The 24414-nt window shown below is 39.5% G+C and overlaps 1 long non-coding RNA gene across 2 annotated transcripts in view; it reads left to right on the top strand.

Moving 5' to 3' along the window:
• Positions 1 to 15178: 15178 nt before the first annotated feature.
• The window catches only part of LOC129656151 (uncharacterized), a 36472-nt gene continuing 27236 nt past the window's right edge, over positions 15179 to 24414 (top strand). Inside the window, exon 1 of one of the 2 annotated variants that reach the window (XR_008716233.1) lies at positions 15179 to 15274. This is a non-coding gene — a long non-coding RNA (uncharacterized LOC129656151). Of the gene's footprint in view, positions 15275 to 23876; positions 24007 to 24414 lie in introns of those variants that run through there. The other variant, XR_008716234.1, reaches the window with a different exon arrangement.

Here is a 24414-nt window from a genome sequence, read left to right as displayed (position 1 = left end):
GAAAATGAAGATCATGGCATCTGGTCCCATCAGTTCAGTTCAGTTCGGTTCAGTTCAGTCTCTCAGTAGTGTCCAACTCTTTGCGACCCCATGAGTTGCAGCACACCAGGCCTTCTTGTCCATCACCATCTCCCAGAGTTCACTCAGACTCATGTCCATTGAGTCGGTGATGCCATCCAGCCATCTCATCCTCTGTCATCCCCTTCTCCTCCTGCCCCCAATCCCTCCCAGCATCAGAGTCTTTTCCAATGAGTCAACTCTTCACATGAGGTGGCCAAAGTACTGGAGTTTCAGCTTTAGCATCATTCCTTCCAAAGAACACCCAGGGTTGATCTCCTTTAGAATGGACTGGTTGGATCTCCTTGCAGTCCAAGGGACTCTCAAGAGTCTTCTCCAACACCAAAGTTCAAAACATTCAGAAAACTAAGATCATGGCATCTGGTCCCATCACTTCATGGTAAATAGATTGGCAAACAGTGGAAACAGTGGCTGACTTAATTTTTTGGTCTTCAAAATCACTGCAGGTGGTGATTGCAGCCATGAAATTAAAAGACACTTGCTCCTTGGAAGAAAAGCTATGACAAACCTGGACAGCATATTAAGAAATAGGCCAATACAGTATACTAACACATATATATGGAATTTAGAAAGATGGTAACGACAACCCTGTATGCGAGACAGCAAAAGAGACACAGATGTATAGAACGGTCTTTTGGACTCTGTCGGGGGGGGGGGGCGATGATTTGGGAGAATGGCATTAAAATATGTATAATATCATATAAGAAATGAATCACCACTCGAGGTTCGATGCAGGATACAGGAAGCTTGGGGCTGGTGCACTGGGATGACCCAGAGGGATGGTATGGGGAGGGAGATGGGAGGGGAGTTCAGGGTGGGGAACACGTGTACACCCGTGGCGGATGCATGTTGATGTATGGCAAAACCAATACAATATTGTAAAGTAAAATAATAATAATAATACATGAAAATATAAAAAAAAAGAAAAAAAGAAATAGAGACATTACTTTGCCAACAAAGGTCCATATAGTCCAAGCTGTGGTTTTTCCAGTAGTCAAGTATGGATGTGAAAGTTGGACCATAAAGAAAGCTGAGCATGAAAGAATTAATGCTTTTGAACTGTGGTGTTGGAGAAGACTCTTGAGAATCCCTTGGACTGTGTGGAGATCAAACCTGTCAATCATAAAGGAAATCAATCCTGAATATTCATTAGAAGGACTGATGCTGAACTGAAGCTCCAATACTTTGGCCATCTGATGCGAAGAGCCGAATGAGTAGAAAAGACCCTGTGCTGGGAAAGATTGAAGGTAGTAGGAGAAGGGGACGACAGAGGATGTGATGGTGGGTGGCATCACTGATTCAATGGACATGAGTTTGAGCAAGCTCTGGGAGATGGTGAAGGACAGGGAAGCCTGGTGTGCTGCAGTCCGTGGGGTTGCAAAGAGTTGGACATGACTGAGCAACTGAACAACAAGACAGTTAAGACTCAACTGTAGGTAAAATTGTGAAAGACACTTGAAGCTATTGACCAGTGTACATTGTGGCTGATGCCCATGGCTGAATTTGCCTCTTTCACAGAGAATTGTACAGTATATATTATAATGTGTTTTTGGAAGCAGAATCTATGGTAAAGCTTCTCTAGGCTACAAACTATGCTTCCAACTTTTACTCTTTTGTGGCAAATCCTATGTCCAGACCAACTCACAACACTTAGTTTTTCACTGTCTTGTGAATTCCCCCAGAGTGAAATATGTCCTTTATTTTGTGTGTGTGTGTGTCCTTTATTTATCTTTGAGCACTGCCTTGGTAAATGCTTATGGAGCTAGAAAGTTGATTTCCATTTAATACATGTCTGTTTTAACTTTTCTTTCATATAGAATTAAGAACATGATACAATTAGAATCATACAATTAGAAAGCACCTAGAGAAACTGTAGTCCAACCGTCTCATTTTATGCATGAGGAAATTAACCCAAAGAGAGATGAAGTGATTTGTGGAAGGTCATATAGTGAGTTACTTCCAGACCTGGATCTAGAACCCAGGTCTTCAGAGATCTATCCTGAGGCTGTTTGCTGCTCTAAGAGATTACATTTGAAAATGTGTTAATAATATCTGACATTTACTTACTATAGTCTGGATGTAATTAATAGCACTTTACATTTATTAACTCATACTTTCCTCTTGACAACCCTGCAGAATAGGTACAACTTTTTGTTTGTTTAACTACAATAGAGTGGTTACAACTTACAGAGTTCCCACTGTGAATCAAACAATTTGATTTCGTGTTACTTAAAGAGAGATCACTATTTCTTTTTTTTTAATTTATTTATTTTCAATTGGAGGATAGTTGCTTTACAATATTATGTTGTTTTCTGCCATATATCAACATGAATCAGTCATAGGTATACATATGTCCCCTCCCGCTTGAACCTCCCTCTCACCTCTGCAGTGTTCATCACAACACTATTTACTATACCTAGGACATGGAAGCACCTAGATGTCCATCAACAGATGAATGGATAAAGATGTAGTGGTACATATACACAATGGAATATTACTCAGCTATAAAAATACATTTGAGTCAATTCTAGTGAGGTGGATGAACCTAGAGCCTATTATGCAGAGTGAAGTAAGTCAGAAAGAGAAAGACAAATATCGTATATTAATGCACGTATGTGGAACCTAGAAAGATGGTACTGATGAATCTATTTGCAAAGCAGCAGTGGAAACACAGACATAAAGAACAGAATTATGGAGAAATCATTATTTCTTCAACTTCAAACCTTCAGCCTTGAAATATATTTTTATTAGGGCTAAGGAGATATAATCTGAAGAACCTACTACTAAAACCTTGAGGTCATACTGTCCAAAACCCCTCACTGCAGATGTATAGTTAAGCTGAAATGGCTAACTTAACATCACATGGCTGTTTAGTGACAGATTCAAGACCAGAACCCCAGCCTCTTCATCCTCTCTGTGCTCCTCATTCTTCTCAACCACTACTTCATCCACTTGTTCTTTAAAGGAGGTGTCTGCATGAATGACCCGTTTAACACCACCTGACCACAGGTTTTCTTCTCTCCAGGACAAGGTGTGAACAACCATATCTTGGGTCTCTGTACCGACCTCTGGGGGCTTGAAGAAACTGCCCTCTGCTTGAGTGTGGAGGCGCTGTCCTCTGACTATCATTCATGGGGAACCGAACCACTAAGTGTTCCCTGAGGTTCACAAGGAATAAAGGGTGCAATAAAGCGATGTGTGTGTGCTCAATGACTCTTTGTGACCCTTTGGACTGTAGCCCACCAGGCTCCTCTGTCCGTGGGATTTTTCAGGCAAGAATACTGGAGTGGATTGCCATTTCCTCCTCCAGGGGATCTTCTTACTGATGGATCCAACCTGCATCTCCTGCGTCTCCTGCATTGCAGGAGGATTATTTACCAGGTGAGCTATTGGGGAAGCCCAGAGATAGCAATAGGTGGAAGCAAAATATTTTGCCAAATGCCTTCCTAGAAAATTATTTTCCAGCTGCAGTCATATTTACTGTTGCAAGGGCATGTGCAATTGTGACCTTGCTCAGCATTTGGCTTCTCCCACCTGCCCTCAGGGCATATCTGTAACCTGGCTAGAAGCTTTTCTGTGAGAAATCTGGGAGCTCCAGCCCCTGACTCTCATCCACCCCAAACCAGGACACTGTGATTACCTTTGTGTGTTACGAGATAAGGGTGCAGAAAGAATTAGAGGAGGACCTGTCGTTCAGTTTAAATCCAATGTAATTGTCACAGGCTCATCTTTGAGGGCTTTATGGAGGAAATAAGCCCATCAGGTTGCAAGGCTAATTTTTCTGTCCAGTCCTATAAAGGAACTATCCTCAATAAATCATCTTCCTAATGGATATGATGGAATTATTCTTCCAGGAAGGCTGAACCTGGAGGAATGCACAAACATATGTCCCTCTCAAGGGCAATAGGAAGCAAATACAGAGCCATAGCTGCCTGGGAGGGTCTAAGGCTTCTGAGGGATTTGTTCCACATCTCTCTCTCTCAGGTCATTTTTTTTTTTTTTTAAGATAAAAAAATCCACTGTATTTGCTAAAAAGAACAAACAAAAGCAGTTCACCCATTTCTTGTCCCCTTCCTTGCAACCACTAATCTGTTATTTTTTAAACACACTCACACACACACACACACACACATATATACCCATCCCTTAGATTCCACATTTAAGAGAGATTATATGGTACTTAATCATTCTCTGACTCATCTCACTTAGCATAATGTTCTTGAAAACCATCCATGTTGTCACAAATGGCAAGATTTCATTATTTTTTATGACTTTTATCATTCCACTGTACATTTTCTTCTTCCATTCATTAATGGATGGACACACAAATTGTTTCCATATCTTGGCTATTGTAAATAATGCTGCAATGAACATAGGAGTACAGATATCTTTTTGAGTTAGTGTTTTTGTTTCCTTTGGATAAATACCCACAAATAGAATTGTTGGATTCTAGATCATATGGCATTTCTATTTTTAAATTTTTGAGGAATCTCCTCATTATTTTCCACAGTGACTGTTTTCTCCATTAGCACACACACAGAGGTTCCCTTTTCTCCATATCCTCACCAACACTTGTTATTTCTTGTCTTTTTGATAATAGACATTCTAATTGGTGTGAAGTGAGATTTCATTGTGATTTTGATTTGCAGTTCATGGTGGTTAATGATGTTGAGCACTTTTTCCATGTATATGTTGTTTATCCGTGTGTATTCTTTAGAAAAAGATCTATTCAAATTCTCTCTCCGTTTTTGATCAGGCTTCTCTTTCTTGATGTCCAGTCATATGGATTCTTTATGTTAATATATTTTCAATACTAGCCCCTTATCAGATATATGATTTAAAAATATTTCTCCCATTCAGTAGGTTGTCTTTTTGTTCATGGTTTTCTCTGCTGTACAGAGCTAGTTGCTTTGATTTAGCTCCACTTGTTTGATTTTGCTTTTGTCACTTTTGCTTTTGGTGTCAAAGCCAAAAATATCATCACTAAGACTGACGTCAAGGAACTTGCCACTTACGTTTTCGTCTAGAAATGTTATGGTTCCAGATCTTATGTTCATTTTAATTGACTTTGAGTTAGTATTTGTGTGCGATGTAAGATAGTATTTTATGTGCAGTGTAAGCTTTTAAAGTAAAGCATGTGGTACAAACACAAGAACAGATAAAGGGAAAAAACGGGAACAACAACAGCAAAAAGCCCAGTGTAGCTAGATCCATGGATATATAGTAGCATCAGAAATTGGACGGGAGATGATAGCTTGTTTGTTACAGTGAGTTTGCAGCATTTCAACACTGGCTTACTTTTGTACCAACTGTGTCTGTAATACAATAGGAGCTCCATTTCACATCATGGACAAAATTGAACTCAACATGGATTAAAGAGCTAAATGTGAAATGTAGGACTAGAAATCAAATAGAACTTATTATGATTATTAATAACAAACCACAAGAGTACTTCTAGTGCTTGTGAACTTCATTAATGGAAATTATAGATATTTTTTCTGCCACATAAAGCTGTTGCATATTTCTCATCATTACTTTGAAATTATGGTAGTTATTAGATCGTTTGACAACTTTTCATTTAATGCTTTAATAAAGCAGTACACATATTACTATGTCACAAATGGAAAAATATTTTTATAACTGTATTTCAATAAATTGATTTCCTTTGCAATTCCAAATATTTCATTTTATGTTTTAAGAAAAATATTCTGAGAAGTCCATAAATTTCATCAGACTGCCAAAAGGCTCTATCATCCAATCATAAGATTCAGAAATTCTGAGAAAGGAGGAATAATCTGTGGGTGGAGGCAGAAACCAGATTGCAATGAATTGTGAAATGACTCCAACTGAGGACGTGACAATAGCTAAGAAGACTGATTTTGGGCAGTCAAGGGAAAGAAGTGATAGATAAAGGGATTAACAGGATCAAGAAGAAAACCATGAAGAAAAGCATGAGTGCCCGTAAGTTGCCGTGAAGGATCTGTTGGAAAGGTCAAGACTGAGAGGAGACAAGAGGGAGAGTGACTGAGTTTGTGAGGCCTCAGACAGAGTAGGATGGAACGGAAGAGGGAGCATGCTGGGGTGAGTTAGCCCCAGAGCAGATGGAAAGGACAGGCTCACATGTATGTACATTAGGAGAGAAGAAACAAGGACTTCCAATGCCTGACATCCAAAACCTTTAGGGGAAGGTATCGTTTAGAAGCTTTGTGCTTAAGAGTACAAAGGTATGGAGAAGGGAAGGTTGTTGACTAGAGGTTAGAAAATTATTGCAGAGCAGATCCTGGGGCTCTAGTGGTCTGCACCCGTCGAGTTGTAGCGGAGTCAATGCATCCAAACTAAGAAGACAGCTTAAAACAGTTGTGAGGGGAACTCAAGTGAAAGTCCCTCAGTTGTGTTGGACTCTTTGTGACCCCATGGACTATACTGGAGTGGGTAGCCTTTCCCTTCTCCAGGGGATCTTCCCAACCCAGGGATTGAACCCAGGTCTCCCACATTGAGGAGAGATTCTTTACCAGCTGAGCCACAAGGGAAGCCCAAAAATACTGAAGTGGGTAGCCTATCCCTTCTCCAGTGGATATTCCTGACCCAGGAATCAAACTGGGATCTCCTGGATTGCAGGTAAAATTCTTTACCAACTGAGCTATCAGGGAAGCCTGAGGGGAACTCAAGAGGGCCGTTAAAAACACACTGATCTGGAAACTTTTTTTTCCTGTGAAAATGGAAATATTTGGCTTTAATCATTCATAACATTATTTTATGTGGGGCTTCCCAGGTGGCACCGCGGTAAAGAATCCGACCACCAATGCAGGAGATGCAAGAGACACAGGTTGGATCCCTGAGTTGGGAAGATCCCTTGGAGGAGGGCATGGCAACCCACCTTAGTATTCTTGCCTAGAAAATCCCATGGACCGGGGAGCCTGGCAGTCCATGGGGGTCCCAAAGTCATGTTTAAAAGCTTTTATTTTAAAAAATCTTCAGAATTTTATATCTGTTGCCCTTCTTATTGAAATGAGCAGGAAATTTGGACTGTCTGGACTAGGAAACATGGACATGAACTAGGAAACATGACTGAAACCTGACATTGTTTTCTCTTTAAGGCAACAGCATTAACCTTAACACACAGCAAAACATTCTATATTTTATACCTTATTTTACAGTTAAAATTACTATTGTTATTTGGAAATGCTCTTGTCTTTGGACTAAATGTAATAAAATATAAAAACTTAATAATATTTAGCAATTTTAGTTTTGATTTTGGAAAATAAATTTAGCAATAACATCAAAGAGTTAAAATCAATTTCTTGGTTAACATTCTGATGAAAAAAATTCTGTAAGAATCGTAATAAAGCTTTTTTGTTCTGTTCTATATGCTTGCTTACAGAGAATATTGAATACATTAAAATCTTTTGCTTAATATATTACTTTTGTTATTTGTAGTTTAACTATTTGAAAAGCACCTTAAAAATGTAAAAATTGATTCAAATGGGAAAAGGAAGAATTCATCAAACTGGAGCCAACCATCTGTATTAATTAATGTGCAGGCATGTAAGTTGGTTCAGTTGTGTCCAACTCTTTGTGACCATATGGACTGTAGCCTGCCAGGCTCCTCCATCCATGGGATTCTCCAGGCAAGAATACTGGCATGGGTTGCCATGTCCTCCTCCAGGGGAATCTTCCTGACCCAGGGATTAAACTCACGTCTCTTATGTCTCCTGCGCTGGTGTGACTTCTTTACCACTAATGCCACCTGGTAAGCCTGTTAATTAATGTAAGCTTTTGTAAAAAAGAAAATGAAGACTTTAAAAACCCAATTGGAGACTTTCACTGCATATGAGTCCCTTCAAAATGATCACCTTGGAAATGCAGACACCTTTTCTAATGATGTTATCCTTACATTATTTATAGAACATGTCTTTCAGAATTTCCTCTGAATGCTGTTGCACTTTTTGTTGTTGTTGGTAATTATATTAGTCAAGTTGACACATAAAATTAATCATCATAATGATGTTTTCAGTAAGGGAAAAATCTTCCTTTTGGGGGAGGTAAGTTTAATTGAGAAATAGCAAAGTTCCTTAAGAAATGGGTCTGGTGAAATAGCAAACAAACTATTGTGGTCAAAGACAGAAAAAGCATGGCCACAGTGTAATGAGATGAATTTTCTTATGATGGACAGAAAAAAAAAAAAAAAAAAAAACCTCCAGAAATGCTTCTGAGGATGACATCAGTCATGCATGTGAGCTAAATTAGAAAGGCAGGTAGGATTCAAATTACAGATGCTGGCATTGCAAAGCTGCTTGAATGTAATTTTAAATTCAATAGGGGATCCATTAAAGGTTTTTGAGCAGTAGGATGAGATCTAGGACTTTGTGATTTTCTTCAGTTGTACTGATATAATAACCTTTTCAGGAAAAGGAAATGATTTGACATTATTGGTCGACTGATACTCTATTCTTCTCTTTTCTAAAAAATAATTTTCCTTGATGGAGAGTATGGTAGTGAGAGAGGGCAAAGGGGGAAGATTAATTGTTGATAATCACTGTGATACTAGACCATTAATTAATTAATTAAATGAGTCAAATCACTGAAATCATTATCATTTTTTTAATTCTTTTAAAATTATATAATAAGCACCTCTTATGGGGTCACATAATATATCTTATTTGTCTCCTCTACACCTTCTATAATGCTAAAAATTTAGAAATAATATTTCATCAAGGCATAGCTGATGAGTGGTCATTTACTCTTAAATCTCAGGTGGTGCAGTAGTAAAGAATCCACCTGCCTATGCAGGAGATGCAAGAGATATGGGTTTGATCCCCATGTCAGGAAGATTCCCTGGAGAAAGGAATGGCAATCTACTCAAGTATTCTTCCCTGGAAGACTCCATAGGTACCCGGAAGGCTACAGTCCATGGAGTAGCAAAGAGTCAGACATGACTGAACACACACACAAACCTCTTTTTCTATTCGAGGGTATCAACATTCACTTAGCCTACTTAGAAATTTCTGAGTTATTCTAGACACTTTCCTATGACATTTACATTAAATAGACAACCAACTCCTATTTTGCCAACAACATCACTGCCTTGTTTTAGGTTCCCATGAGCTGTCTATAAACTTCAGTGGTCTTATTTATCTTTTAAAATACAGTGTCACTTCCTTCAATAAATTTATCTGTTCATTCATTTAATCCTGCAAATAATAACCAGGCAGTGTATTAGGCTCTGAGTCTGTTATAGCAAACAAAGTAGACACTATACCTGATTTCATGGATGTGTAATTTAATGGGAAGTTGGGTGTAAACATATCTATGGATATGAATTGTAATCAGTGCTATGAAGAAAAAGAATAGCAAGGTTAGAGAGAAAAGGTGCTGGAGCCAAATTATTCTTTCTAAAGATCAAATCTGATCATATCTAAAATCTTTCCTTCAGTTGTCTGCAAGATTAAATACAGACTACTTTGAGTGGCTCACAAGGGACCATATGTTTGTACCTTAATGTCTAGCATAATGCCAAACTCACAGAGGTCAATGATATTAGTGGAAAGAATGAATATTAATCTTAAAAATGGTTTTAAGACAATCTTCCATTTACACACATTAACAAAATTTGTTTATTTTGAAACAGATTGCCAAATACTTCATTAAAAAGGAAAGAATGTGCTTCCATCAATTTTCGAGCCCAGATTACATCCAGAACATTTTTTTTTTGTCCTTGAAAACACTACTAGAATTTTAACTGAAATATCAGAAATGTGCTATTACTATAATGTGTAAAACATTGCTTTTTTGTGTGTCAGGAGAAGCCTGTAGTAAGGGTGGTGAAAAACAGATTGACATTTGGTCATTATTTCTTATCAAGGGTGTTTTACTTGTAATGCTATTTGACAGCTATATTCTAGGTCTGACAGCATTGAACCAGCGTAATTCCCACTGAACTGCTCTAAATAGGCAGTATTGCAATCAGTTTAACAACCCCTGGAGGCAATAAAATCTCTCCTTTGAACGAATACTCAAGGGGAAGAAATCTAAGATTTATAAAGGGCAGCAAGTATTCAAGAAAGGGGCAAAGTTTATGTGTGAGCCTATAATTGATGTTTCCTTTGTTGGAAAAGGAAGCTTGAGGATGCTTTAAGAATTAATCTTTAACAAGTTCTAATCTGCACTAACAAGTGTGTTCAGATGAGTGAAAGAGATATGTGATTCTGAGAGTTAAGTTGCTTCCAGCCAGCTAAGAAAATTTAAAGGGGTCTTAAAAGTATGAGAACACTTTAAAATTAAACCAGAAGACTTAAGCCATGTTTCTTTGATGTCTATGCCAGAGGGTCACTGTCATTAACAGTGTTGATTAAACTTTATGATTGGTTCATGGTTTGTACTTAATATGTATGTACCTGTATGAAGAAAATTTCAGTCAAATATAGTATCATACTTATTCCAAACGAACTTGCCAGTTCTCCTTCTGTTGATAGTACTTTAGTTAAACACAAATTTAGTCAAGGTTAATTAAGACTATCCTAGCTTTAATCTACTTCTATCACTATTGGCTGTGCATCCTTGGGAGTATTATGGCATCATTCACAGTTTTCTCATCTGCAAAATGGAATTCAGAGTTCTTATTACTGGGGAGGTTTGAAGGTATGTAGCTGAAGAAAATGGCAACCCACTCCAGTATTCTTGCCTGGAGAATCCCAGGGACAGAGGAGCCTGGTGGGCTGCCGTCTATGGGGTCGCACAGAGTCGGACACGACTGAAGTGACTTAGCAGAAGCAGTAGCAGCAGCAGCAGCTGAAGAAGAGTGCCTCATTCAATGTGGGTCACAGATAATAGCTGAAGCTATGTGTTAAGCAACTATTAATTTTAAGCTGCTTGATACTCTCAGTAACCATATGAGGTTGGGTATAATAGTACAGTAGAGAGGGTACTTTGAGGGTGGGGCTTTCTTAGGAGAAATAGGTTGGGATACAGAATGAACTTAATTCTCTATTTTGGACCCAGATGCTAGGGAAGTAGCTTTGTCCCTGTCAGTGAACTCCAGGGATGTTGGTCCTGAAACTGTGGAATTCTTTAGCATGTCAGTGTTCTTGTCTTTCTCTAGAGGGTGGTGGGGGCAGGCACTACCATCAGAATGTCAGAGAAACCTATCTTCACCTCTCTGTTTTTTATAAATGACTGTGTGTGATTGTGTGTGTGTGTTGGCTTGGTCACTTTCATGCATTGGAGAAGGAAATGGCAACCCACTCCAGTGTTCTTGCCTGGAGAATTCCAGGGACAGGGGAGCCTGGTGGGCTGCCGTCTATGGAGTCGCGCAGAGTCGGACACGACTGAAGTGACTCAGCAGCAGCAGCAGCAGCTCTTTTATCTCACTGTTTACATCTATGTTGTATATGCAACTTCTGTAGCACTAGCAGGATTTCTTTGTATAAATGGTTCCTGCCTAGGACTCTCATCTTTCACCATTTATTTAACTTAATAAATTCTGTTCATCTTTTGGGTCTCAGCTTAAACGCTGTGTCTCCCAGCAAGCTTTCTTTGAGTCCTCAAGTCTTGAGAGCCCCTTCCCACCATGTGCCCTTACAGAGCTCCAGTCCCCTGACACCCTGTCTCCTGCGCTGTCATCGTAGGAGGCATTCTTGTTCCCTGATAGTACCCGTTTCTTTACTTCTGAGCATATGAGAGGTTTGCACCTTCTCAACTTCTGGAAGTCCGGTGAAGCCATATGGTTTGACTTGGCTGATAATTTGCGAGCAAAATGCTCTGTGCTCATGTCCTTCTCTCTTTTCTGCCATGGCAATTCCACAGACCTATGCTGATAATGGAGAGGCAGTGGTGAGGCATCACGTGGAGGGCGGCTGCCATGGAGAGTTGTCAAGACACACAATAGACACACAATAGACACTGTGTCAGATATATACCTTTGTGGCTTTCTAGCCACTGAGTTTTGGGGGTTGCTGGTTACTGCAATATATCTTGGCTGATATGGTCATTGATGGGCCATCATACGGCTTCCTCACCTGTCTATATAGATCTTTAAGAGAAGTAATTGTCTTGTTCATCATCCTGTCCCTGGAGCCCTGTTACAGGACTGCCTGGCATATGGTAGGCAACTAATAAATCATTCATGGACTGAAATAATGATTCTATATCAAGGAAGGAGCTATCTAAAGATCTGATTTCCACAGTAATCAAACCCTTGGCATGTTGCTGTTGTGAGAAAAAAGTGATGAAGAAATATTATTTGAGGAGAAAAATATTGTTTATGATTCAGTATCTAAAGCTGTTGAAAATAATTTTTTTTTTTTAGAAAAAAAGAAGATGCTTTATCATTGAAAGAAAGCTCCGTAGAGACAAAAAATAAAACGCACACTTCTTTTTATGGATAAACAATGGCATTTCTTTCCTCTCCTAGTGATTCTTACTCTGGTGAATCTTGATTTAGATTTTGCCTTCTTCAAGAAGCCCTCCTAGCCTCTGAAAGTCAAGACTACATTTTCTTCCTGTATGACCTCACTGCATCATTTACAACCTCTGTTGTAGCACTTATTACTTTAAATTGTATTTGCCTTTTTAAGAAACTCTAAGCTCTATGTTGATAGGCAGGGACTGTGTCTATTTCACAGTTACATCCCCAGAGCTTGGAACATGGTGAGTGTTGAATAAATATTAGTGGAATGAGTGAATAACTATAACAGCTAATATTTGTATACCACGTTAAGACATTTCTACATTTACTTTCTAAATTAATCTTCATATACAATCATGAAAAGTATATGCAATCATGAGGGCTTCTCTGGTGGCACAGCTGGTAAAGACTCCGTCTGTTATGTGGGAGACCTGGGTTCAGTCCCTGGGTTGGAAAGATCCCCTGGAAAAGAGAACGGCTACCCATTCCAGTATTCTGGCCTGGAGAATTCCATGGACTGTATAGTCCACGGGGTCACAAAGAGTCAGACATGACTGTGTGACTTTCACTTTCATACAATCATGAGAGGTAAGTATTACTTTCTCTGTTTCATTGATGAAGGAAAATGGGGCTCCATGAGTTTGCATGCCTTTACCAAAGAGCACCCACCTGTAAGTAGCAGAGTGGGATTCTCACTTTTCTGGTATTTATCTCACAGCACATTTTCTGTCATGGGTAGGGAGATTTGACTTGGGCTAATAATGGTGTGAAACAGCAAGGTTTCTGTGTGGAATGCCAGATACTTTATGATTTTAGTCATACTGGTTCTGTATGAGCCAGAACTAATATTCCAAGCTCTCTGGGGGAGATTCTTAGTTTAAGGGTTAAAAAAAAAATAATGCTGGATTCAGGCTACATACATTAGAATCCTGGCCAGTACATCTTGTGAGCTTGGGTGAGTTTCATAACCTCTGTAAGCCTCAGTTTTCTCAAAGGTAAATTGGGAAGAGTAGTATCGATCTCCAGAGAAGGCAATGGTACCCCACTCCAGTACTTTTGTCTAGAAAATCCCATGGACGGAGGAGCCTCGTAGGCTGCAGTCCATGGGGTCGCTAGAGTCGGACATGACTGAACAACTTCACTTTCACTTTTCACTTCCATGCATTGGAGAAGGAAATGGCAACCCACTCCAGTGTTCTTGCCTGGAGAATCCCAGGGGCAGGAAGCCTGGTGGGCTGCCGTCTATGGGGTCGCACAGAGTCGGACATGACTGAAGCGACTTAGCAGCAGCAGCAGCAGCAGTATCGAGCTCATGGGTGCTTTTGAATGTAGTCCTTAACTTAGATCCTGGCCCAGATGTGGTAATTAAGCAGTGGTAGTTATTATTATTACCGTGACTATCACCCTTGTGTTATCAGTACTCTGCTGTGCAGTCTATACAACAGGCTCAGAGGTCCTTGTTTTCTACAGCGAATAAAGAATATCATCTTGGCAGTTCCTATTGTCAGTTAATATACAAACTGGTCTTGAGTTCCAGACCACTCAGGCTCCCTTGTACCTTGTAATACTCAGGAAGAATCCTGCCTTCGGGTCATTGGATAGTATTTTTGTGGCTTTAAGGGAGCCAGACTTAGTAAGACTGGAGCCTGTAGGCATATCCTAGTTCAGAATCCGAAGATTTGCAGATTTGGAGAAGGGGTGGATAAAGGTGTACTGGGTTTCAAGGAGAAACCAAATATAGAGTTGACCAGTAAGAAAAGAGAGGTATGACCTGCATAAAGCCAGAAAAACATGAAAGTAGCTAATAAATACTGATTGCTTAGTATGTATCAGGTACTTAATGTGTAGTATTTAATTCTTAGAACAACCCTGCAGATTATGACATTATCCCTGCTTTTGTATTTAGGAAGCAGAGGCCCAGAAAGGCTAAGTAACTTGCCCATAGTCTCACATATGGTACCAGCAGGAGAGCGCCTTTATCATGCAGGGCAAGTCGGAACCAGAGTAAGAAGGAGTGCTAGGACATGCTGTTCTGAGGAAGAACTCTGAACTGGATGCTTTGGTTTCTGTGGGTTATGCTGATGAGCGTTAAGTACCCAGCCCTACTCAGGTGGTCCCTGAAAGCAGCTGACCAAGCTGGCTGCACATCGCATTCCCTGGGGGCTTGTTAATGGTACAAATTTCCAGGTCCTAATCCCAGAGGATCTCAGGTGGTCTCAGGTATGTCCAACAAATCGATGTTTTTAACCATCAACTCAGAAAATTCTGAAGCACCTGGTCTTCTGGCAGGTATTTAGAAACCTCCACCTTGAAGCCTGCTTCCCTGGAGGCTCAGATGGTAAAAAATCTGCCTGCAGTGCAGGAGACCCAGTTTTGATTCCTGGGTCGGGAAGATCCTCTGGAGAAGGGAATGGCTACCCACTCCAGTATTCTTGCCTGAAGAATCCCATGGACAGAGGAGCATGGTGGGCTACAGTCCAGGGGGTCACAAAGAGTCAGACATGACTGAGCAACTAACTCTTAACACCTTGAAGCCACCCACCCACTGGAGGCATTGTGGGGTTTTCATTCAGGCATTTCTTCTCACAGCTGTTGGTAAAGAATCCATTGATTACCTAGATCTGACTAGGGAAGAATTGGAACCGTGCTGAAGAATTCCCTTGGTTTCTCAAACCTTGGGCTTCAAAATGAAACCTGGGTTAATACCCTGCAGGTGTAGAATGCGGTGTGGGCTGGGAAAGGTATTCCTGTGAAATCGTCTTTATTCTCCACAGAATGCTGCTGGCTTGTTAGGTGAGTTTAAATCCTTAGTATTGGGTTTGAGTTTCTCAGCGATCATTTGTGTTCTACCCGAGTAAAGAAGCAATAAGCATTTGTCTGCAGTGAGCTGAATCATCCTGAGGGAGCAGTTTACATCATTAGAATGTAATGAAATAAGTTGTCACCAACAGCTGCCAACAATATTTCTGGTGACTTGGAAAAAGGTTATGTTTAGCAGACATTTTCTGAGTTGTATTTACTTTTGTACATGGAGGGAGGCCTGGTATGCTGGCAGGCTGATGTTCTTTCCGATTTCAGGTACTTTAATAATGGTTTGTCTGGGTGAGTACAGAAGAACTGAGTAAAGTTCTTGATGAAATGCTGGATGTCAAAGCAATAATTTAATGCTTCACCAGGAGGCTTGAAGACTCTGTTCTCCTCAAAGATGAAGTGTGTAGTGTACTAAATACTATTCATCACAGAGTTTTCTTATCTTATTATTAAGCACAGCAGTAAAAACTCTTGTCTGAGGAGCCAGTGTATCTTGAAGCCTTTAAGTTTTTTCCACCTACACCATCACCTCCCTGGCCCAAGCCTAATCCATGTTTAAACAACAGCAACAAACTCCTAACTGGTTTCCCTGTCTCTCTACTTGCCATTCTACACACAGTTCTCCATTTGGTAGCCAGAATAATTGTTCTCGACACAAATCTGATTGTATTTAGTTGCTGTTTCCCCAGCATTCAGAACAGGCTTTTAAAAAATATTTATTTGGCTGCACTGGGTCTTTATTGTAGCATGCTGGATCTTTATCTGTGGCATATGGAATCTAGTTTCCTGACCAGGGATCAAACCCAGGCCCCGTGCATTGGGAGTGTGGAGTCTTAGCCACTCTTCTACCAGGGAAGTCTGTAGAACAGTTTTTGACACATGGTAGATGGCCGTTAATCATTTGTTGCTGCTGCTGCTGCTGCTAAGTCGCTTCAGTCGTGTCCGACTCTGTGCGACCCCACAGTGAACAAATAACTGTTACTCTCCTGCTTAAACCTTTCAAACCCTCCCCACTGCCTTCAGGATACAGATCAGCTTTCTTAACACGGGCTTCAAGGCTCATCCCCTTCCTTACACACTCTGCTCCATCCTGAACTACTTGTGGCTCCTCCAGTCTGCCATCTTTCTCTTCTCTGAGCCTTAACACCTGCTGTTCTGTCTGCCCAGATATCTTCCTTTCATTCTACCTACCTTTCTTTAACAGGTAATACCTTTTCATTCTTTTGGTCTCAGTCTAGATGTCAACTCTTATAGCAAGTCTTCTCTGATTCTCCCAAAATTGAATTGCTTGGACCTCACGTGTGATCCCAGCTCCTGAACTTTCCCAACCACATCTTTGCTCCACTGCTCTGTAATTGCTGATTTTCTTGTCATGAATGCAAGTAGGTGTTAACTCCTGGGGTGCAGAGATGATATCTATCTTACTTAACATTCTACAGGTCCTATTAGCTAACACAGGTCTTGGTCCGTAGTAAAATAAACCATTGCCTGCTGTTGAGTGAATGAATCAGTTGATATAAATAGCCTAGGGAACCTAAGACATAATCTTGGTTTTCCCCCTTGCCTTTAGTCGGAAGAAGGTACTAAAGATACTTTCACAGGCTTGCAGAGTTACTGACTCTGGTTCAGCTCCCTCACTTGACACTTATGTGGTCACCATTCTGGCCCTAGCTACCATCAGTCCTCACTTGGATTAGAGAAACGGACTCCTAATTAATCCCCCCATATCTTCTTGTCATTCTACACACAGTTTTCTATTCAGTGGCCAGAGAGGTGGAAGCCCAGAATGTTTGAATAACTTATTCAAAGCTTTCAATGGTTTAGTAGCAAAATCATAATAAGAACCCATTTTTAAGGAACTTTTTTTTCTAGCTTCTCTACAATCCCAAATATCCCCTGATTAAATACAATTTGATTCTGATTCATACTTAAGTTTCCTAACACAGATATGTTATTCTAATTCCAGCTGTGCTTTTCCTTGAGGTCTTTGCACAAGTCCTAGAAATCATACCCTTACTCCCTCTTTGCAATTCTGGAGACATCTGCTTTCCATCATAAGTAACATCCCTTATTTAGAGAGATTTCACTGAAAGGAAGTTATAGAATAATCCTTAAATCTGCAGAATACTTATAAAGGCTTGATGCCTCAAAAAAAATCTGTATTCAAATTTTTCACCTTCAGTGAGTATATATTTTTTATGCATTCAGTCTATGAAGACACAAGAGGGAGAGGGCAGGAGCTAAAGTTTGTTCTAGTCCAGAAGTCTGTGCTCTCTCTTAATTTCTTCTTGGTAGGTATCTTTTTCTTTAATTTCCTGATATTGGTAGTTTGTTTTGCTGAACACTCAGGGACCCAATGGAAAAAGTTTTCCGTTTCTTGGTGTCCATTTTTTAGCTATCTCCTGGAGGAGGGAATGGCAACCTACTCTAGTAGTCTTGCCTGGAGAATTTCATGGACAGAGGAGCCTGGAGGGCTACAGTCCATAGTGTTGCAATGAATCAGACATGACTGAGCAACTAACACAGCATGCAATTACCATCTTGTTTCATTCATAGCAAGGCATTTTTTTTTTGCTTTTGTGTTTGTTTGGTTATTGTTTTCCTTCCCTAGCTTGTTGTTGCTGTAATAGGGCACATTATAAAACATAATGGGGTTTTGAAAGGGAGAGAGCTGATACTGGTGTTTGCCATGTGCCCTGGGTACACATACCTATAAGTAAGAATCATTTGAAGAAGCTGCAGAGTGAATTTTAGGGTTGAGGTCTTGCAGGAAGTCATTAGGACCTGGGCTTTGGAAAGGGTGAGGGTGGAAAGCAGAGAGAGGTGTTTTTAGAGGCCAAGCAACTGGGACCACCTTCAAGTAGCAGGTGACACATTCGTGGAGAATCTAACTAAAAACCTTGCATATAGCTGATGAAGTATACAAATCTCAGGGCTTCTTCCCCAGTACATTCATTCCTTCCTAAAAGACCATAGCACTTCTTTTTAAACGTTTTATTTCATTTTAATTTCAAAATAATTTTAGATTTATGGGAAAAATTGCAAAAATAGCACATTTTTATATTCACAATCCTCCAAACATGATTATTTTTTACCATATATGCTTTACCATTCTCTCTTTCTAGGCACACAAACTGAACACACACACATGATCTTTTTTTGAGTCATTTGAAAATATGTCACAAATAACGCCACATTACTCCTATGTGTTTAGGTGTGTATTTTCTAAAAACAATGACAGTATCTTACTGAACTACAGTATAATTATCAAAATCAGGAACTTAACATGGATACAGTATTAATTATTGTCTAACCTACGAACCCAAGTCAAATCTTTTCAATTATCTTCTTAACATCCTTTATGAAAAAAAGAAAAACAATTCTGATTCAAAATTCTATCCAGATTATTCTTTGCATTTGGTTGCCATGTTTTTAAAGTTTTCTTTAATCTGGAATCGTTTTTCTTTGTCATGACTTTGACGTTTTTGAAGAGTACAAGATATTTATTTTTTCAAAAGTCCCTCAGTTTGAATTTGGTGTTTCCTCATGATTAGATTCGGAGTGTAAATTTTTGGCAGGAGAAGCACAGAAGTGATTGAGTCTCGGCTTCACGTTGGCTTGCATGTGCTGTCAGCTATAGTACTGGTCATGTCTCATTAATGATCGCTTGGTCAGCATGGTATCACTTGGTTAGATTTCTCCACCATAAAGTTATAATTTCTCCTTTGGTAATCAGTAGGTATCTTGTGGAGAGATACTTTGAGACTATGCAAACATCTTATTTCTCAGGAAGGTATAACCCAGTAAATTTAGCATTCATTAATGATTCTTGCCTGAGACTATTATTACCATGGTCGTTGTCAATAGTGATTTTGAATTGCATTATTTCTTCTATATTTATTGATTGGAATTTTACTTCAAGGAAAGTTTTCCCTTCTGATTGATTTATATTTATGGTCTCACAGACTGTTCTCTTCTATGTTGTCATTCGTTATTGTAAGTACCTATTTGGATGCTCAAACTGACCTAGGTTTAGCTTGCAGGGAGCCCTTTAAAGCTGGTTCTGTATCCTTTTGATCTGTCTTCATCAGTCTTTGAATATTCCGTTACCCTCTAGTATAGCAAAATGTTGTAGACTTATCTTGTACATATCCTATCCCAGTCCTGAAACTAGTTGTTTCTTCAGTTGGCTCTAACTCCTTTTGGTGAAGAATGGCATTTAGAAACCAAGATCTGGGTGCTGATGGATTCATCAATACTGAAATATCATTTCTTCTAGTCTCTCAGTAAATATAACCAGAGAACTCACACACACACACACACACACACACACACACACTCTCATAGACATATATCTTATTTCTATTTCTCGAGAACCTTACCTTTTGCTTATTTAGCTCACAGGGCAATGAAAAAGGAATTATTATTTTGTTTGGTTAACACTTTAAAAAATTTCTAGGATTCATATTTTCATCAGGCTTAAAAAATATTCATCTTTTCCTCCTCAGTTCCTGGACACATTTCATATATCTATTTTACATTTGCAAACTCTAGAACATGTGTGACATAGAGTTACAAATATAGATCAATGTAAGTAACCAGGAACAATGGGAGACTGCAAGTCTCACTGGTCTCCAGGGTTTGATTGCAGAAGGTTATGCGCATCAGAATATGCCATGATATTTGATCTTGTTCCCTTGATGAGGCAGGTGAGATGGGAAAAGTTCGATTATTTCAACATATGTGATCAATATTGATCTGAAAAAAACAAGGAACAGTACTTTATTTAGATACATATTATTACAATATACATGTTGGTTAACAGTAATTACATTCAATGAAAAAAATGTTCTGTGGTGAAATATATGTTATCATTGTTCAGTTGCTAAGTCATTTCCAACTTTTGACTTTTTGTGACCTCATGGACGGTAGCACCCCAGTCTCCTCTGTCCTCTACTGTCTCCCAGAGTTTGCTCAGATTCATGTCCATTGATTTGGCAATGTTATCTAACCATCTCATCCTCTGCCTCTCCCTTCTCCTTTCACCTCCAATCTTTCCCAGCATCAGGGTCTTTTCCAATGAGTTGGCCCTTCACATTAGATAGCCAAATTTTTGGAGATTCAGCTTCAGGTGAAATATTTCAGGAGTATTGAATATGCTAGTGGGTATTGCAACTTCAAAAAAATAATTTATTTTTTAATTGAAGGATAATTGCTTTACAGAACTTTGTTGTTTTCTGCCAAATATGGTATTATCACTTTTCAAGAAAAGGATATAGTGCAAAATTTCCCAGACTTACTTCTCTGTGGAATCCCCTTTTTATGGATCATCTAGATGAATTTGTGTTCCATGAAAACCACTTTGGAAAATGCTGTTACATAACTCATTCACTCACATAGAGTCATAATACAAAAATGTCCCAGAAAACATAACTTGCTCTGAGCCCCTGAACTCTCCTGAATGAAGACCTGATGAAGTGGTTTGTGTTTTCTGTAGAGGAAAGAAGCCCCAAAAGTGTGAGTTACATTTTTCTCTCTGACCCCGGTTTCTGTGTGTCCCTGATCAAATGGAAGGCTTGGGGTTTTCCTGTCTCTTAACAATGAGGTAGTGGAGATGCTTAAATTTTAACAAATGTGCTGCTGTGCTGTGCTTTGTTGCTCAGTCATATCCGACTCTTTGTGATCTCATGGACTGTAGCCTGCCCGGCTCCTCTGTCCATGGGGATTCTCCAGGCAAAAATACTAGGGTGGGTGGCCATGCCCTCCTCCAGGGCATCTTCCCAACCCAGGGATCGAACCCAGGTCTCCTGCATTGCAGGCAGATTCTTTACTGTCTGAGCCACCAGGGAAGCCCAGGACTACTGGAACAAATGTGCTAATCATGCTGAATATTTATTTCTGACAGATACATCCATACTATCTCCTGATTCCCCAAGGGTTCCTGACCCAACTTCTACCATAAGCTGTTGTAATCCCAACTCCTGAAATGAACTTAGAACACTTTGGAAAATACATGCGTGTCAGAGAGGTGACTCTAGTAGAAGTATTAGTGATACATATAAACTAATGCCACTGCATAGAACATTTTAATCTATATTCCTTTAAAAAACATGTTTGTCAGAGAAATTAAGAGTTGGTAACCTTAAGAAATTTCTCAAGAGGCAGATCAGGTGATCTGGTATTCCCATCTCTTTCAGAATTTTCCACAGTTTCTTGTGATCCACACAGTCAAAGGCTTTGGCATAGTCAATAAAGCAGAAATAGATGTTTTTCTGGAACTCTCTTGCTTTTTCTATGATCCAGCAGATGTTGGCAATTTGATCTCTTGTTCCTCTGCCTTTTCTAAAACCAGCTTGAACATCAGGAAGTTCACGGTTCACATATTGCTGAAGCTTGGCTTGGAGAATTTTGAGCATTAGTTTACTAGCGTGTGAGATGAGTGCAATTGTGCGGTAGTTTGAGCATTCTTTGGCATTGCCTTTCTTTGGGACTGGAATGAAAACTGCCCTTTTCCAGTCCTGTGGCCACTGCTGAGTTTTCCAAATTTGCTGGCATATTGAGTGCAGCACTTTCACAGCATCATCTTTCAGGATTTGGAATAGCTCAACTGGAATTCCATCACCTCCACTAGCTTTGTTTGTAGTGATGCTTTCTAAGGCCCACTTGACTTCACATTTCAGGATGTCTGGCTCTAGGTGAGTGATCACACCATCGTGATTATCTGGGTCGTGAAGATCTTTTTTGTACAGTTCTTCTGTGTATTCTTGCCATCTCTTCTTAATATCTTCTGCTTCTGTTAGGTCCATACCATTTCTGTCCTTTATCGAGCTCATCTGTGTCAGACTTTATTTTTCTGGGCTCCAAAATCACTGCGGATGGTGACTGCAGCCATGAAATTAAAAGACACTTACTCCTTGGAAGGAAAGTTATGACCAACCTAGATAGAATGTTCAAAAGCAGAGACATTACTTTGCCAACAAAGGTTCGTCAAGTCAAGGCTATGGTTTTTCCTGTGGTCATGTATGGATGTGAGAGTTGGACTGTGAAGAAGGCTGAGCGCCGAAGAATTGATGCTTTTGAACTGTGGTGTTGGAGAAGACTCTTGAGAGTCCCTTGGGCTGCAAGGAGATCCAACCAGTCCATTATGAAGGAGATCAGCCCTGGGATTTCTTTGGAAGGAATGATGCTAAAGCTGAAACTCCAGTACTTTGGGCACCTCATGTGAAGAGTTGACTCATTGGAAAAGACTCTGATGCTGGGAGGGATTGGGGGCAGGAGGAGAAGGGGACCACAGAGGATGAGATGGCTGGATGGCATCACTGACTTGATGGACGTGAGTCTGAGTGAACTCCGGGAATTGGTGATGGACAGGGAGGCCTGGTGTGCTGTGATTCATGGGGTCACAAAGAGTTGGACACGACTGAGAGACTGATCTGATCTGAACCTTAAGAAATCCACACTTTATACTGATTTCTTTTTTTCTAGTGAGCCACAGAAAATGCAAGTTAAATTAAAATTTTTTGCAAGTAGATTGCATCATACAAATATTTTAGTATTTTATCATCTAGAATAATGATGTTGACTATAAAATGTTTTTATCCTTTTTTTTTTTTACTGACTGATGGGTGTTTACCAATGCTACTAAATACATTCCTCCAACATTTTTAAGATTAATGAACAAAACATTTTGGGTCCCTGAATGGGTGTTAGATCTGTAAATCAATCTCATGGATCATTTTAAATTACTAATCATAAGCAAATAGATAAGCAAGAATGACTATAAATTGGGTTAATTACTGTAGCTCAAGTTTTAGCTCATAATTTTGACTTTCAAAGGCTACACAAACCAATTTTGTACTCTTAGATTATAATGAGCAGTCTTTATTCTTTAATCAGTTCGCCCGTATCTAGCTGTCTAATGTAACATTCCTTTGAAGTCTAGAAAGATCCAACATAATTGAAGAAATGTCGAACTACTTGACTCTTTTTTTTTAATATAAAGGAATTAAACATTAATCAGGCTTGCGCATCTCAATTAAGCCAATTAAAATTATCACAGAATGCAGTGCAGACCACAATAGGTAGCTTTAATGCTTGAATACATTATCAACTTTTACCTAACATTCCCATCTTCATTATTTTGTTCCTCAGAAAAGTAAATACAGACCCGAAATCCATATCAGAATGTCCACCAGTTAATACAATCTGGCAAAGCCCTGACGAAACAAACAGTTAAAATGGTGTTTATTTAACTAGTGCTGATAGTGCTGGAACTTACCTTACATTTTTCTGCCAGAAAAGGAGTTCTGTAATTATGGTGATAACTGGTGCCTTCATCCAAACAGCCCATTAACTATTCGATTTGTTTCCCTAACAACCAGGAAGTGGTTTTGGTCTTGCAGGCTATGGTATATACACACAAAGTCCATATAATTACTAATAATTTGTAACAAGTGTTAATTGATAAACAGCTCCCTCTGGTAGCTTAATTAAAGCTGTAGGATAGTGAGGCGATTTACAACTGGGATTGATCTCAATTAGTCAACAAAATCTGTGTAGTCTGTTCAAAGGAGAGGAAGGAAATTTAGCCTAGTGAGGCTTTGGGGATTTTGTCTCGTCTTCCCTGTTTCTTTTTCCTCCAAGAAGAGAAATACCATCAGAAGAGCTGCACTGCTTTGTCGGGAACCATCTACCCGGCTTACATGGTGTTTCTTGTAAGTTCTTTGGCATTTGTTCCTCTCTTTGTTTATTCTCTGTCAGGTTACTGAAAAAATATTCAGGCATTTGCTTTTATTACACCCAGTGGTACACATTGCTGAACACTAACCCTAAGGGACCCGAAAGTAGAAGGAAAAAAACCCAATTTTTTAAAATGTCAGGTTTTGATCTGGCAGATCTGTTTGCACACTGGCATTCGGGGGGCATAATAAAAAGGAAGCCCAGGAAAGGTGGCGTGGGGGAATCACTAGAGACAGGGAGGCCTGGGGATCTTGTAAAGCCAGTTTGGCTGCTTCAGGATTCAACTCATTTTATCATGTGGGCTGATATAATAAAAACCTAATCTAAATGTTGCTGAAATTGCCCCTATGGAATAGAAGAGGAAAAAAGTGTCATCTGTGCTC

Source organism: Bubalus kerabau, chromosome 6, assembly GCF_029407905.1.
Source record: "Bubalus kerabau isolate K-KA32 ecotype Philippines breed swamp buffalo chromosome 6, PCC_UOA_SB_1v2, whole genome shotgun sequence".
Classification (NCBI taxonomy): Eukaryota; Metazoa; Chordata; class Mammalia; order Artiodactyla; family Bovidae; genus Bubalus; species Bubalus kerabau.
This window is presented reverse-complemented; position numbering and strand designations above follow the sequence as displayed.